Source organism: Mus caroli, unplaced genomic scaffold, assembly GCF_978045245.1.
Source record: "Mus caroli unplaced genomic scaffold, Mus_caroli_1 scaffold_17, whole genome shotgun sequence".
NCBI lineage: Eukaryota > Metazoa > Chordata > Mammalia > Rodentia > Muridae > Mus > Mus caroli.
The window spans coordinates 32,571,034-32,587,799 of record NW_028227272.1 but is presented as its reverse complement, the minus strand read 5'-3'; the positions used below and the strand labels follow the sequence as shown (position 1 = coordinate 32,587,799).

The window sequence follows — 16,766 nt, the reverse complement described above, 5'->3', positions numbered from 1 at the left end:
ACAGGCATCCATTAAGAAGTCCATTTTATAAAAACACTTAAGACATGGGAAAATTATCACAATATGTTAAGTGAAAAGAGCTGATGCAAAATAGTGCAGACGTCTGAGCACGACTGACTGCATACCTCTCTGCAAGAAAATATGCCAACCTGGTGAATAGATGCATCTCTTTTATAAACACTTTTTAAGAACAAATGCCCCCAAAATTATATTAAGAAGAGCTCCCATAATCAGTTTGTAATAAAAGGTCATTAAATTCAGAATACAGGAACATCAGCAGTGGTTATGATCTGAAGGCCGGAGCTGGTACTGGTGGAACGGGAGCGGACCATTTGGAAGAGAGCTGAGAGATGCTGTATGCCATTGGCATGAGGCCAGGGGGAATCTAGGAAAGATTTAGGTCAGTGGCTCCCAACCAGGGCTGCATATGGGACACACACACACAGGCTCTATCTTCAGGAATTCTAACTCAGTTGAAGTCTAGGATAGGACAGTTATGTGTAACTATCATATTCAAATACATGGTCAAATGCATATAGTATTCAGGTTTCAGTTTTGGTTTTTTTGGACATATAGCCTTGGTCTGTCTGAAATCGGTTATGTAAATGGGTGGCAGGCTACCCTTGAGCTCAGAGATCCACCAGCTTCTGCCTTCCTCATGTTGGGGTTAAAGGCATGTGCTACCATGCCCTTATATATTTTACTTTACCATGTGTATGTATGTGAGTGTAGGCATTAATATGCTCTTGCATGTACGCAGAGGTCAGAGGACAATTTTCAGGAGCTGCTGCTCAGTGTCTACCACAGCATAGCATACTCCAAGCTAGCTGGCCTATGAACTTCCAGGTGGTTCTCCTTCCTCTACCTCCCATCGTGCAGTAAGAGTACAGGGATTAAAGATACACCTCACAGTCACTAGATTTTAATATGGATTCTGGGGACTGAACTCAGGTTGTCAGTTTGTAAGCTCAGGTTGTAAGCAGTCTTACTCACTGAGCCATCTTTCTAGTCCTTGTCATATATATGTCTACACACACACACACACACACACACACACACACACCAGTGAATTCAGCATTGGCCTGGACCAAGCCACTGCTTCCAGTATTCAGTGGTATGCAGTCTTCTCTCCACTGGACTCAGAACACCAACCTTCTCTGAAGCTACAACCCAAGGCACCTGCCTTTTGCAAGAAAATTACCCCCAGCCATGGGGGACATTAGCAGAGGTGTTCATCAGGTGTTGGCCTGTTGGAGGTTTTTGCTCAATGATGTTGCTGCAGTGTAGGTACGGGTTCCTGATGAGATCCAGTATACCAACCGACTCCATAAACAAACTACAAGCTTTACAAAGTGTAGAAGAAAGAGAAGACGGCAGGACTCTGGGACATCCACAAGAACTTGGATGTAGAAGCAGGACCCAATGATATTTTCCTCTTCTGGCCTGCTTTTGGACAGAATTGTCCTCCGGCCAGTCAACAGAGCAATGTGTGGTCCCTGAAAGTAGTCTGTTGTAGGTGGATGAGGCCTCTTAGAGGCTTCCTTGTTTCCTTGAGGTGCCTTGGAGAAAGAGAAGAAGGGGCAGGCTGCTAGAAACAAAAGTTGGCATTAAATGATAAGATCTGCCAGCTTCTCACTCCAGGTATAGGGTTACTGAGGACAGCAAAAGAAGAGGAAGGGGCCTCTGGTTGGGTGCTCTGCATACAGGATCCATCCATCCCTGAATAATTAAGAGCCAACTGTGGCTCTTTTGTTATCCTTGCAGCTGGGATCCTGAAGGGAGTTCCAGATAGTCACTACAACTGCACGGAAGAGGCTTGTGCTGTGCGATGTACTATGTCTGTGTTCAACACACATACACACACACACACACACACACACACACACACACACACCCCAAGCCTAGCACCCATGCATACTCACTTCCATGGGACTCTTGGCTTAGGCTGAAGTTAAAAGGAGACTGTGCTTGCTTTCTGAGAATGCAGAGGCTGGCAGTTATGTGAGTTACTAAGGGGCTGGTGGTGGTGGTGGTGGTGGTGGTGGTGGTGGTGGTGGTTAGAACTGGCCTAAAACTAAACCTTCTTTCCCTACCCCCTCGAAAAGAATCCACAACAAGAGTCAATTCATGACCCCTGGAAGGGCAAGAAGACCACTGAAGTCTCTATTAAAAAATTGGTGACTTGAGTGCCAAAGATGGCCTTGAGGGTCACCCTCCTTTTTGTAGGTAAGGAATCTGATAGTTTTACAGACATGTCAGGGAGCTCCCTCACTGCTAACCCAACTTCCTCGATACTTGAAACCTATCTCTTCTAATTTGATCCTCTGGGGATGGATAGAACAGATGGTTACTAGCCACCCTCCAAGAACGAACTTTTCCCATCACAAAAAGACGTGAGCCAGCCATGAGGTTGCTGGTTCAAATGCAAAGATAAGTCTGATAATATCAGCAGGGCTTCAGATTCAAACCAGTTCTAGGTGTGAGTCTGATTAAGTTGTTCTTATGAAAGACAGATTGGTGAGGCAGCTTCATGACGAGACTCAGCACATGTAGCACTGAAGCCTTCCATGCACTCTGGGAAGACCAAGTAGGGTCCTCGCTACTCTCCAGTTTCAGGCCAGACAGAACTGGGAGCGTAGGACGCAGGTCAACCGTTGGGACTCAAGCTCAAGGTCAAATACTGCCAAGCTGTTGCTGGCCCAGGGTCCCTCCTCCGTTCTCCAGGATGCCAAGCAACAAAGTGAACAGAAAATTATCATCTCCCCCTCTCTCCCACACACATACACTTTCAAGTCACCAGCCCTAATAACCTCTTATCAATAAGTCCCTTGCTTCTGCTGAGATTAAAGTATGTGTTCTGCAAGGTCTGGCTTCTATCTCTGAGCTCAGGAAGGCAAAACCACCAAAGCAGAAGGGAAGGGCATGGCAGGGCCACAGAACACACAGCTCCCTTCTCTCCATTTCCTTTAAGAGCTCTGCTTCCAGTTGGAGTTTCTCTTAGCTGCCTCTTTCTAGCATGCAAGCTGGTTGAAGGAAGGTTTCCTCAGACAGAACCCTTGGAGGACATCTGTCAGATGTGGAAACGACACATACAAAGATCCTCAGCTCAGCAGATGTCACCAAACCCAAGCTGAGAGGAGGGAGGTTTGGAAAGGGTAGCCTTATGCCTCCAAAACTCTAGGTGTTGCCCATATAAGCTACAAAAGGAGAGCCCAGGTAGAAGGGAGTTCAGCCACATTTGACAATTGAAAAGTCTGAAGTCACTGGAGGGGACTTGTGGTATCAGCTAAGGAAGTAGAATCCTAGTCTTCTCAGTCCAAAGTCTAAACTCCCAAATCTTTTGGACAAGTTGACATTAGATGTCAGGTCACCTAGACAAATGTACAGGGAAGAAAACACAGACACAGTAAATCCTATCACAGACGTGGAGGCAATGTTGGTAATTGCGTTCCCCCTGGAAATGCTGACTCACACCCCCAAGGGCGACCAAAGACAAGTCTTCTTTGCTATCGTGTCTACAGCCCCTAGCACAGTGCCTGGCACAGAGGAGGTGCTCAGTAATTAGGAAACACACAAATGCATTGCCTCTGTTGCTCTCTCTCCTCTACCGTGTGCTCAGACAATCACTAAGTCAACTTTTGAGGATCACGAGGCACTTCTGGCTACTGGGACATGAGTGGTGGGTTTTAGAATTTAGTCCTGGGGTCCTTTGAGGCGGTATGACGAGGTCAGGTGTGCACGTCTGATCAGGAACTCTGATCTTGTATCTTCTATCACCTCAGACCTCAGTGGAATCAATGGCTTGGCTGACTATAGTATCTATTTGAGTCCCTACAATATAGAAAGGCAACCAACACAAAGGATAGGAGTGCTATGGTCAATGATCAGAACAACTAGACCCAATACCATCTTCTTTCCAAGTTCAAGTCCACACACTCCACATAGCAACCTTCAGCCCTGTTAAGTTCACTTTTTAAAAAAATGTATGTATGTATGTATGTATGTATGTATGTATGTATGTATTTAATGTGCATTGGTGTTTTCCCTGCATGCATACTGGTCGGATCCCCTGGAACTAGAGTTATAGTTGGTTTTGAGTTATGATGTGAGTGCAGGGAATTAAACGTGGGTCTTCTGGAAGAACAGCCATCTCTCCATCTCTCCACACACACACACACACACACACACACACACACACACACACCACTGTACTCTCTCGTTTTAACCCTTCTTTCCCCTGCACTGGGAAGAAGCTAGATTCTAGACAGGATGTTTTCTTTCCAAGCCTCTTACTCTCCCCCTCCCACATACCCTGGTACTGGTGAGGTCCCACTCTAAAGCTCGAATTCTCCTCTGCCCCTTTTCCTACAAATGACTAGCACCCCTCTCCTGCTTCTTCTGGGGAACCCCTTCCCTCTTTTGGAACCACACTTAGGGCTCGAGGCTCTAGATATTCCTTGGGACTCCCGAAGAACTAATGTGAACTTCCAGTCTTCCCTCATCCGACTTCTGAAGGTTTTTTTCATATTGTGGGTGGGGGACAGAAAAAGTTATAGATTTTTTCCCCCTATGTAAGTATAAAACTAGTTTACATCCACTAGGTTCCATTGGGGTAGGGGGCTTGAGTTCTAGCTTCAGCTCCATAACTGGAACCTTGTGTCAGCGGGTGCATGGAGCTCAGAACCCCTGACTTAAGCATAATCATCTCTCAGAAGACTGGTACTTGGCCCTGGGGTGAGAGGAAGCTGAGGTTCATAATGGATGTAGAGCAGGGTTGGGGAATACTCCAGTGGCTCCCCGAGGTACGGAGAAACATAACAGCATGATGCTGCCCCTCCAGAGCAGATATACTCATGTCTTAGAATCGTAATTTTTTTTTTTTTTGAGACAGGGTTTTTCAGTATAGTCCTGGCTGTCCTGGAACTCACTCTGTAGACCAGGCTGGCCTCGAACTTAGAAATGCACCTGCCTCTGCCTCCCGAGTGCTGGGATTAAAGGCGTGCACCACTACTGCCCGATTTTTTTTTTTTTTTTTGGCCTGTAGATATAGTGAGTCAGATAATTAAAAGCCACAAGTTTGATTTGTTTGGACCATTTCATCTGGATAGTTTGGCTTTCAACATCCAGTTGTCCTTAGACCCATCCATTCTAATTGTCTCCCCGATCATCACATTGTTGCCTGCCTTTCTTTCTGTAGAGTCTAAGTTTGCGATCTCCTGAACAACAACAGTCTTGGAGCCCTCTACCATCTCTAACCTGGAGAAGAGCTGACTGATGAGGCCAGTCATGGTAACCCATACCTGTAATCCCAACACCCGAGAGGCTGAGGCAGGGGGAGTGTCGAGTCTGAGGTCAGCCTAGGCTATTGTCTCAAAGGGTCAAGGGAGAATAGGCTGGCAAGACAGCTCAGTGGTTAGAGACACTTGTTGCTCTTGCAGAGAACCTGGATTCACTCTCATGGTGGCTCTCCACCATCCATGGTCCTAGTTCCAGGGGATCCAACAGGCACACACATGGTACACATGCATGCATGAAGGCAAAGCATTCATAGAAATATAAAGTAAAACAAATAAATCTAAAAACAAAACAAAACAAAACTTGAAGCCTACCCACATAAACCAAAGAAGAGATGGAAGAAAGGACTTTGGAGCCAGGATCCATCCTATCCCAATGTAAAGATGTAATCAATCATACTGCCTCTCAGGCTCCCTGCCTTTTCTAGTCTGACCCTTGTCATTAGGGAACTCTCTCTCTCAGGCCCTTACCCTGCAGGATCCTCTTTGTAAACAGGCAGCTGGTGAGGAAGGACCCCAGTCCTGTTCCATCAAACTCACCAAGCCAATCTTCTCTTAGGAAAGCCTAAGCCCACCACTTGGGCACCAAGCCTCAGGGAATTCTGCCCTGAACCTCAACATTATTTTTATCAGCACCTAATACTGTGGGTTGCACAGCATAGGCGATTTAGAGATGCTTGAGGTTCACATTGGTGGAGAGGTAGAGATGGGAGACCTGCCATTCCTTCCTAAACTGGTGGCGATAGCTGGTGATAGGCAGAAAGGACTGACGGAGGGACACACACACACACACACACACACACACACCCCCGGTACACATATCTTTCTTGATTTGCCAGAGCCCAGGTGACCTTTACTCCTGGAGGGTCCTCTCTAAAGCTCAGAAACTCGAAGGTTCTTGTTGCTCACAGATCACACACACACACACACACACACACACACACACACACACACACACACCACTGTACTCTCTCGTTTTAACCCTTCTTTCCCCTGCACTGGGAAGAAGCTAGATTCTAGACAGGATGTTTTCTTTCCAAGCCTCTTACTCTCCCCCTCCCACATACCCTAGTACTGGTGAGGTCCCACTCTAAAGCTCGAATTCTCCTCTGCCCCTTCCTCAAGGTCGTGGGCTCCAGAAAGACAAGAAGCCACTTGTAAATGCCAAGAAAAAAAGGCAAGAGGGGTAAGGAAGACTGGAAAGGGGTGGACTAAAAGATGGGGGTGGGTAGGTAGGGAGGTTGAACAGAGCACCGCAGAATGAGGTCCAAGTCGGTACAGAATGCGGGTAGGCAATGGGAGAGCAGAGACGGGTGGAAGGAGATTGAATTTACAAAAGGGTGGAGAAAAGAGATCGGAGTTAAGGCCAGTGAAGGCAGGATCGTGTAGGTTCTAGACACAGTCAAACTTCCAATGCCCCAGTCCTATTTGGCTGACCAAGAACGTATGGCCCACTAAAGGTGGGCTGACCAGATGCGCTCTGCAGGCTCTTCTCCAATTATCAAAAGCCAGAAGACGATCGCAGGCCTGGGGGCAAGGTCCCGAGGCAACCGCTCCAGATCCAAACTCAGCGCCTACTCATGTCTGGCGCAGCAGGGCGAGACGACTCAGAACCGGGCCCCGGTAAAGCAACCAGAAGGGGTGAGATCGGCGCTTCAGGTGGTCGTCTGGTTCTTTAAAGTTTGAGGCCGGCAACGGAGCCCACATCGTTCGGCCGATCCTCTTCACCTTCGCTTTTTCTCCGCGGGTCCTGCTGCTACTTCTGTCTCAGCTCCCGCCCGGCTCGGGTCCCCGGATCCCCTTTCCCGTTCGCATCCCTCCTTGTGCCCAAGCGCAACCCCCCCCCCGCTCCCTCCCTCCGCGCTGGATCTCCCGCACGACGTGAGCGGAAAGTGAATGGGCAGCCCCAATCACAAAGACAAATTACCATGAGAAAAATAAATCAGGAAATCGCCCCTTTAGTCCCAGGTTCCCGCCGCCGCACCCGCTTCACTGGCTGAGGCAGGAGCGAGGGGCCCCGGGCTGCTCCATCCAGGGCCTTAGAGGGCAGAGTGTGGGCTCCAAAGGGCCCAGTTAAGGCTGGAGTAGCCTAGGGGGTGGAGGGGTCTGGGAAGAATCCGGCAAGGGCTGGGTTGGTGGCGGCTGCATGGGGACGTCCCTGCGCGGGAGATTTCACACTCTGGGCCGGCCACGCGTTCCCACGCGCCTCGCCGCCCGCACTTTTCCTCTGCCAGATTTCCCCGCCCGCCCTCTGCTGAGCCTCTGTCTCGGCCCAGTCTCCGTTCCTTTGCCCCCTCGCTTTCCCTGGTCGGTCCCCATACTCCAGGCCCGCGATCTTGGTCTCCGCCGCGGCTGCAGCCTAGACGCGCTGATCGCAGCCCAGTGGAGCCAGAAGCCAGAGCCAGCGGGTGTCAGGAACGCAGCAGCACCGGTGGCGCCCCAGCCGAGGTAGCCCCAGACAGCATTGAAGCCCCGGGACCCGCGCTCCAGCCCCCTGAAGCCTCACCAACGTGCCTCCAACTTACCAGCGCCCCCGGACTCCCACCCCTCTACCCATCCTAGTTGCTGAAGTTTGCAACTCACAGCCCCAGCTGGCGAGGGAAAAAGCTCCGGGAGCTCCCGGACTCACCTCCCGGCAGCACGCGCAGGTGCCGGGCTCCCCGCGGCCCTGGGTTCCGGGCGGTGCGGACCACAGCGACGAACCCGAGGGCTGGTGGCCGGTCTGGGAATGGGGCGGCGGAACAGCAAGGCTTCGGACTACGGGTTCAGCGCTCCGTCGCAGTCTCCGACTCGGGTCGGGCCCGCTGCGCTCAGGCTGCTCCAACGGCCGCTGGATGCGCGGCCGACCGGCGGGGCTCGGCGGAGCTGGGCTCCAGCACCAACCCCCGCGCTCCAACTAGCTCCAGACCCCGCGCGCCGGAGCGAGCCGGGAGGAGGAGAGTGAGGGAGCAGGCGGAGGGGTGGGGGGGAGGCGTGGGGGAGGAGTTGGAAGCCAGAGGAGAGAAGGAGGGGAGCGGGAGAGAAAAGGAGGAGGGGGATGGAGAGGACCTGCGACTGCTGGCGCTTCACCCGCCAGCCCCGAGGAGAGTGGGAGAGCGCGAGGGGGCGCCCTCCATCCCGATTTCGCCCCTTAGCAGAACTCCGGCCCCTCGCTTGCGAGCTATGGGGATGGGTGGACAGAAGCTGCCTCTGTCCTAGGTCTCTAGCCTTTGCCATCTTTTGCTAGGTCTTACCTTACCGTGCTCTACCATCCCCATCTCAAACCAACCCCAACTTGGAGCCTGAGAAAGCTCTCCCCCCAACACACACCCTGGGGTCCCCAATACCCCAGCCCCTTTAGCTATGTAGAAACATTTTTCTGCCTGTGGATTTGAAATATGAATGAGAAATGGACCGCGTACTAAAACCCGGGAGATTGTAATCAACTCCAGCAACAGCGAGATGCTAAGCTGCTGGGCTGGACCGGAAAGCCAGAGCTGACCGGTTGCTACAGGATCTTGGGTGAATCCTTGGGTGTAGCTCACAAGCTACAGGATCTTGGGTGAATCTCTCTAAGTCTCAGTTTCCTCGGCTGTAAACTGGCGTTAGTGATGTGCACCCTACCGAACCTCCTATGAAGAACCAGCAGGGGATCCAGGGAGTGAAATGGCTTCAGGAACACTGGGAGGGTATCCAAAGAATGTTCGATCCTAGAGGGAAGGAGTAATCTCCGCAGCAGAGGGACCCTTAGCGCAGCCACACCGGCGGGATTGTTTCCAAGTTAAGTGATCTAGTGTATCTGATGGCTACAAGTCGACAGAGAAAGTCGAGGAGCGCAAGCTTCAAATCCTAGATGCTAGGGCTACAAGCACGGATGGAAAGGGAGCCCTCTGCTGAACAGAAGAGGTACTTTAATTATAAAATAAGGTGAGCTAAGGAAGTGAAAAAGTGGGAAAGACAAAGGACCTGAACAATTAAAAGAAGTGTGCTTCTAAGAGAGAACCAGAGAAAACCGCCAAATAATACTTTAGGGGAATAAAAACGTTAAGAGTCTCTCTGGAATGCTTTGGAGAATTAGAACCCACTCCAGGTGAAGCACTTCGTGTTACAAAATGAAACCTCGGAAAATGCAGAAGGATGGAGATGGTAGGAGTCCCAGATGCAGGCAGTAGGAGTCTCAGGATGCAGGCAGTAGGAATCCCGGGATGTTTCCCCCCAGTACCTCCAGGGGAGTGGAACAGAAAGGGTGTGCTCTAAGGAAGCCCTTTATGAGGTGCTGTGAAAAGGGAAACAGTACCAGACCTCAGAGAGATAGCCTTTCTAGGGCAACAGAAAAATGCTGAAGCTCATAATGTGCTGCATAAAGAAGAACTCACAAAGATAAAACCTATTCTGGGCCCAAAGAGAGATGCAAAGATGGGGATGGGGAGAAAGCGTCGTCTGAGCACAGACACATCTAAGCCGGAGGTCAGCTCTGAAGAAGCAGTATGCACTACACAGACCAAGAGATCTGGAGAGTAGAAGCCAATTTCTAGAATCTCTGGACCCCTTTCATGCTATACACACTGGCCCAACCCTCCCCCACACTCTCAATCCCTAGAGGATTGTTTTCACCATGGCAAAGATACAAATATGTGAACTATAAAACATCTCTTTTTAAGATTTCTTTTCATTCTATATGTTGGTTTGTGTGTCTGTGTGAGTGTATGCCATGTGTGTTCTGGTGCCCGTGGAGACAAGAAGAAGACATTGGATCCCCTGGATCTGCAGTTGTGAGTCCCCTGGTGTGGATGCCGGGAATCATACTGAGGTCCTCTGCAAGAACAGCAAGAGAACTGCTGAGCCATCTCTCCAAGCCCTTAGAAGCACCGTTTGGTTAAACCAAAACCATGATGTTCCATAAGCTGCATGAAGTGAAGGGAGGCTGTTTGGCTGGCTGGGAAAATAGGCAAATGCCTTCTGGATGATTCTGAGGGCCACCACTGTCTCTTGGAAAGCCTCCGAAGCCTCCGTCCTTCACGCGTCTTCCCACCGCCTTTCCCTTTCCGCTGTTCGCACTCTTCCCTCTCCATCCTCTTCCCACCATCTTCCCACACCCCTTCCTGGCTTCCCCTCTCCACCTTATGAATGAGCAGGGGAGGGAGGTTGGTGCAGGAAGAGAAGAGGCGACACCCTTGTCTGGGGGAAACAGGAAAGGTGACCATCATCTTTAGGAGGAGCCAAGAAGGAGACACTCAGAGACACAGGCTGAGGAGCAAGCCTGCTCACAACCCTGAGCTAATTAATCCTAATTGCATCCTACTGTGTTGTATTGATTACCAGTGATTACTCAAGGACTCTCAATACCAGAGAGCTCCAGAGGCTGGACACTAAGAAAGGGGACAGTTTCTTCCTGAGCCTGGCTCACCACCTGCTCCAGGCATACCCTGGTACTTGGCCAACTCAGCCTGGAGAGAATCTTAGAATTATTGTACTTGGGACAAAATCTGAAGCGCTGGTTCCAGCAGCAGCAGCAGCAGCAGCTCCTGCCGCTTTCTTAGACCTTTGCAATAACCTCTGTGATAATTACTCCTAGGAAGAGCCATCCTCCACCTATCTGAACACTGTTAATTAAGCTGAATGTAAATACAGTAATTAATACCAAATTATCGCAAACAAACAAGCCAAAGAGCAGTGAATGTAGCGGGTGACCAGAGTTCTTAGCATTCACTCTTGATGTAGAAATTCCCGAATTATCTAGAGCTGAGGTTCCAAGAGATTAAGAAGTTTCCATTTTCAGGTTCAAGGGTGGCAAGCTGAGAGGACAAGGCCATTCCCTTTCTCCCTTCTGAGTGACTCCCTCTGAAAACTGGTATAGTATAGCTTTTCCCAGGAGTGACATTGTGTGTGTGTGTGTGTGTGTGTGTGTGTGTGCAAATGCCTGTGCCTAGCCTCAGCACAAGCACAAATCTTGTCTAACAGCAAAAGGCAAACAACAGCCGGCTGTATAGTGATAGGAGAAAGAAAATTGAAAACAAAAAAAGAAGCCGTCACTTATAACGTCCAAATTGTTTCCTGGTCCCAGAATTGCCTGCTCGTTGTGCTGTGGGAAGACAAGGGGCGGGGGAAGCAAATGCCCATCTCAGAAGTCACTGTCACTTTGTGAACCAAAAGCACACTCAGGTCAGAGGAACTGAAGTGTCACTAAATGACAGCCTGGCTATTGTCCTCAACTACCATGAGGGATCTTCCTTCCTTCCTTCCCTCTAACTGTGTCACTCACTATGTGAGGCGGAGAGGTCACAGGAAGACCCTCACAGGCAGTCAGTGAAGGGGGTTAAACCCCAGTAAGCATAAGAGAAACCCCAGGACAAGCGCCCCACGGGCACTTGGAGGGCCAATGCCCGGCTCTATCAGACAAGCTAAGGAGTTCTTCCCTGAAAAGGGCTATTCTAACCGGGAATGAAAGATGGGGCAGGAATTTGCCAGACAGAAGTGGGAGGAAGCAGAGTATTCCAGGCAGAGGAAATAGCATGTGTAAAAAGCACAAGGCGATATAATTAGATTTGTGTTTGAAGAATTACTTGGCCCTGGTTAGGAGATTCCGAGAGAGCCCAAGCAGGAACCGTGAGCAGGTGTGCTGTGTGGTGGAAACAGCATCACACCGGCAGTTCAAGCCTCAGGTCCAGGATGGCTAGGTCCATGAAGAACTGCATGACCTTGAACAAGCTTTTCATATCCTTCTAGACCTCAGCAGTGTCTGGTGGATAAAATGAGAGTGTCAATAACGGGTTTCTCAGGACCACAGAATCCCATGATGCTCTCCCTCCATTTACCCATACTTCTTTCAGTCTTGCTCTATTTTATGCTCCGGGTCAGAGTCATACTGTTTGTTCTTGCGGTGTGCACAACACTTGACAGTCTATGAAGGTATCTTCCGCCTGCTGTTTCCTTAACCTCCGCATGGGTATGGAGGGGACAGGCACACTGGAGCCCTCAGCTGCTCTTTCTCATCAGCTGTCTGTAAATGCCATCTCTGTGCTGCTGACACTCAAGCTGTGTTGAGTCTGCAGCTCTGACCTCACTCTGGAAACCAGATACATATAACTAACTGCTGGGCCTCCCGCTACCGCAGTGGTTCTCAACCTGTGGACCTCCATCCCCTGGGAGCCCTAGAGCAGATCTTTACGTTAGGATTCATAACAGATAACAGTAGCAAAATTACAGCTATAAAGTAGCGACAAAGATGATGCTACGGTTGGGGGTCACCACAACATGAGGAACTGTATTAAAGGGTCGTAGCAATAGAGAGGCTGAGAGCCATTGCATTACAGGAATGAATACCTTGTGAGCTCCCCACACTTACCCTGAGCAATACCTAGGATCAGATGAGTGCCACTCTTAAACTCCACTCTTGTATATAAAAACTCCATTTCCCTAGGGTTGGGGATGTGGGTCAGTGGTAGAGCACTTGGCCATCATGTGCAGAGCCCTGGGTCCATCCCACCACAAGTACCCAATCAACCAATACCCCCGCCCCCCAACCCCACCACTCTCATAATTCCCCTAAGCCACAGTCACCCCACACCCAACATGGAAACCATTGGTAAACCCTGCTGTGTCTTCCTTTTCAGACTCTCACCTTGGCCTTTCCCATCTCCTCTGCCAGCTCCCCAGTTCCAGCCATTCTCCTGTCCCTGGATGTTCACTCTGCCTGTTTCCATCCTTCTGCCTTGGGCTACTTTCTAGACAGAAGTCCTTCTAAGTCAGATCCTGTAACTCATCTGCTGGAAACCCTCCTGTTGAGCCCCTATCCTTCTAGATAAACGGCCATATTCTTACCAGACCCAGGTATCCCCCGCTTCTTTTCAGCCACACCCCTCTCTGCTGTCCCTCAAAGCCCCAAGGCTCTCTCACCAAGGAGAGATGTGTTTGATGTTTCCATCTGGAGAGCTCTCCATCTGCCAGATGTCCACATGGGTCAATTCCTCTCTTCAGTTTCTGCCATTGACTATCACCACCTGACATTTCATCTGAATTTACGTGCCGTGAAAGTAGAACCCACCCGATCAATACTGCAGCCTCAACCCACAGGAAAGGACTCGGCAAAAGCAGCAGGCGTTAATACTTTGGCTCATGCAAATATTAACTTTTCCCATTTTGCAAGTAGGAAAACTGAGGCCCAGTAATGCAACCGGTTCTTTCAGAGCCGAGGCTTGAATATCAACTCATCCCCATTAGTTGATTTATTCTTAGATAGTATCAGAGTTGCTACCTTAAGTGGGTTGCAATAGAAGATGTACATGGCAGTATAAATAGAGTGTTGGTTTCAGCCTTGCCCTTGGGTGTCATTTCTCTCCTCAGGCCCCTCTCTCCCTTCCTCTCTTCCACTGTTCTGACATAGAATATGGATTTGGGCTGTGTCTAAGCCAGGGGCGAGAGAAAGGTGTGAAGATCAGGAGACAAGCTAAGAGCATGGCTGACTTAGGGCCCTTGCTAGACTTCCTGGCACCCAGGATAAAAGCAGAAGAAGCACTCAACTGCAGGCCAGGGGCCGGGGTCCCTCATAGGATATTTGGGCCCAGAGAATACTTTCAATGAGAGACTGGTATCTGTGATGATTTCCTGGGACCAGGTTGAAGAGGCCTGGACAGAGGTCTCAGACAGAATTAGAACAGGGTGGATGTTGCTGGGCAAGGTTCGATAGCACAGTTGTTGCTGGGCAGGGCTAGACAGAGAAGGTATTGCTGGACATGGTTAGGACAGGATGGGTGCTACTGGAGAGCACCCAGAGAGACACATCTCACCAAGAGCATCCAAGATTGTCATTAAGAAAGTTTGTGCACCTTGTACTTAGAGGTCACAAACAGAAAACAGCAGGGATCAAGAAAGAGCCTTCTGCCAGGTTTGGTGGACTACCCCCACCCCCTCCAATGTGGTTAAGAGGCCCAGAGAAGCTCCATTCTCAGAACCATTGTCTCTGCTGTTCCATGGTTCCAATTTCTCAGGCTGAGGAAGCAACAGGCAGACAATGGTCCATGATAATGCTGGCAGGCTGAGGAAGCAAGAGGCAGACAATGGTCCATGGTAATGCTGTGACCTCGTCCCCAACCTGTGGAGAAGCTTTTCGTGGCAGTGTTATTGACTGGGTACACCCGAAGATGAGAGAAGATGTTGCTGGATCATGGGTGGCAGGAAAAACGGAAGCTTTGAATGCTATGGAGAGGAGATGGGCTTCTCCAACACCCCAGGCTGCAGGAATCCTCTGATAGTGTGGGACAGGTGACAGTGGCAGACTAGAGGAACTGGAACAGTTACAAGGCAGGCGTGACAGACTCAGGAGCTGGCCAGCACCTTGCAGAGGTCCTAGACATCCAAAGGAAGATGGAGAAGAAGAGAAAAGAATATGAGACTCAGTATGGTACTTAGAAGGGAAGAGTGTGGGAGCCAAGTGAGACATAAGAAAAAGACTGGCTGGGTTGGGAGAGTTTGCGCCTCTCCAGCAGTTTGCCTGTTGCCAGCTCTGCCCTCGGTCTGGGAAGTGGGAGGGGGAGGGTGTAAGAGAGAATGGCATCTTGATAATGATGCATGTAGCTCTTATTTCTGATATCAGTAAGAAGCCCCAATTTTGGCAGGGGAAGAGGGAGGGAGGCTTTTTTGCTTTCAATCAAATAAGAGTTTTTGCTACCTTCGTATTGGCTCAGCTCTGTGCTGGGGAGGACACAGCCAGCAGTTAAGGGATGATCATCTTAGTGGGGACGGGAGTGCAACCAAGCAGGTGAATGCCTGAGTAGCTGTCCCAGACAAGAAACTGAGGACAAGGTCATTAGAGAGGGAGACCTCAGGGTTCCATAGGGAAGCTCTCTGGAGGGATATGCAGTCACCTTCAGCCTCCAAAATGTGCAGGGGGAGAGAAGATATTGGTGGAGTTCCTTGAGAAAAGAGAAGAGTCAGTACCCGTAATCAACTTAGACCTGCCCATTAGGCTTTCGATAAAGCTTTCTAGGAAAGGGCATTTAAACACTTAAATCAACGTGAGAAAGAGGAATAGCTTAGTGACAAAAGGCAGGGCGATATCAAGTTTAGTGTTTTCTAGAAGGTATGCTACTAAAACTCCGTTATCCAGAGTCCATGCAAGGAGGAATGAGTGTGTGGTATTTGGGAACCCTAGGCAGGAAGATTGTGAGTTTATGCTCCATAGAAAGGCCAAGGCCAATCTGAGCTTGGAAACAAAAACAAACACAATATAATATAGACACACGGAGGAGTAATATCCATCCTTAACAACGAAGGCCATCCTCATTGATGCTCCATCATGAGTGATCTTTAAGGGATGAGAGTAAGCGCAAGAAACCAGACACATCAGGGCAAGTGCGGCATTGCTGCATCTATGTGGTACCCTACTCACAGATGAAGAAGGCAGGGGCTGAGGAGACGGCAAGCACTTACCACACGAAAGCATGAGGCTCAGAATTCAGATCCCCAGAATCCACATAAGTGCTTGGTGGACTGTGGCTGCTTTCCTCTGTTAGAAAACAAAGAATAATCTTGTGTGGCACAAAGGAACTCATGATCAAAGGGAAGGTAAATCAGCAGGGCATTGACTGCAAAAATGACAGACCTTTTAAGGGGAAGGTGATGTGAGTCCTTGCTGTGCTAAATCCCTTTGATAGGAAAGACAACATGAGGGTAATCGTAGCCTCTGAAGGTGGACACTGGGATCCTCAAGAATACCTGGCTGTTGAGAGTAGCCATCTCAGTCAACTCTGGATCTGACCGAGATCTTCATTAATGAGCAAGATAGAAAAGCTATCGAGGATAATTTCCAACACAGGACTTCACAAGCACCCATATACTTACATCTATCCACATGCAAGCAAATATAACATGCCTGTGTCAGGGGCGGGGGAAGGAAAAATGAGGAGCTATTGTTAAGCCGATGTAGAATTTCATTTGGAACAATGAAAGAGGCTCAGACACGGAGGTGATGACAGCTATGTAATGTGTATATGTCCAATGCCACATGAAACTGTGTACTCACATGAGCCAGGTGTGGTGACACAGTGCTGTGAACCTAGCGCTTAGGAGGCTGTGGCAGTAGAGGCACATGTTCAAGGCCAACTGTGGCACTGTGTTCTGAGCTGCTCACCCTTGCCACAGAGAGAGAGAGAGAGAGAGAGAGAGAGAGAGAGATTTTGTAGCAAACAAATTCTCCTATAACCAAACACTAAAACTGGGGTGGTGACTCCAGAACTTAAGAAAAGTAGGAAATTAGTATAAATAGAATGATACAACTCATATACTAAAAGATGACTTTTTTAAAAAACAAGATTTCACTATGTTGTCCAGGTGAGCCTCCAATTCCAGGTTCTCCTACCCCCGTGTCCCACCTCAGCTAATCCTGTGGATCAGAGACTCAAAGACGGATGCAGCCCTTTATAAGTGTGCAGAGGAGAAAGGGCTCACGTTTTCCAAAGCTTCCTGATGAGTGTCACCCAGAGCTAGGGTTGAGTG

General features: G+C 49.5%; 1 protein-coding gene across 1 annotated transcript in view; it reads right to left on the bottom strand.

Moving 5' to 3' along the window:
• Positions 1 to 16,766, bottom strand: part of Sema5b (semaphorin 5B) — a 143,617-nt gene that overhangs the window by 113,625 nt on the left and 13,226 nt on the right. Inside the window, exon 1 of the mRNA XM_021185096.3 lies at positions 7,924 to 8,048. The gene's annotated coding sequence lies outside the window, so the exon portion shown is untranslated. Of the gene's footprint in view, positions 1 to 7,923 lie in introns of the transcript that reaches the window.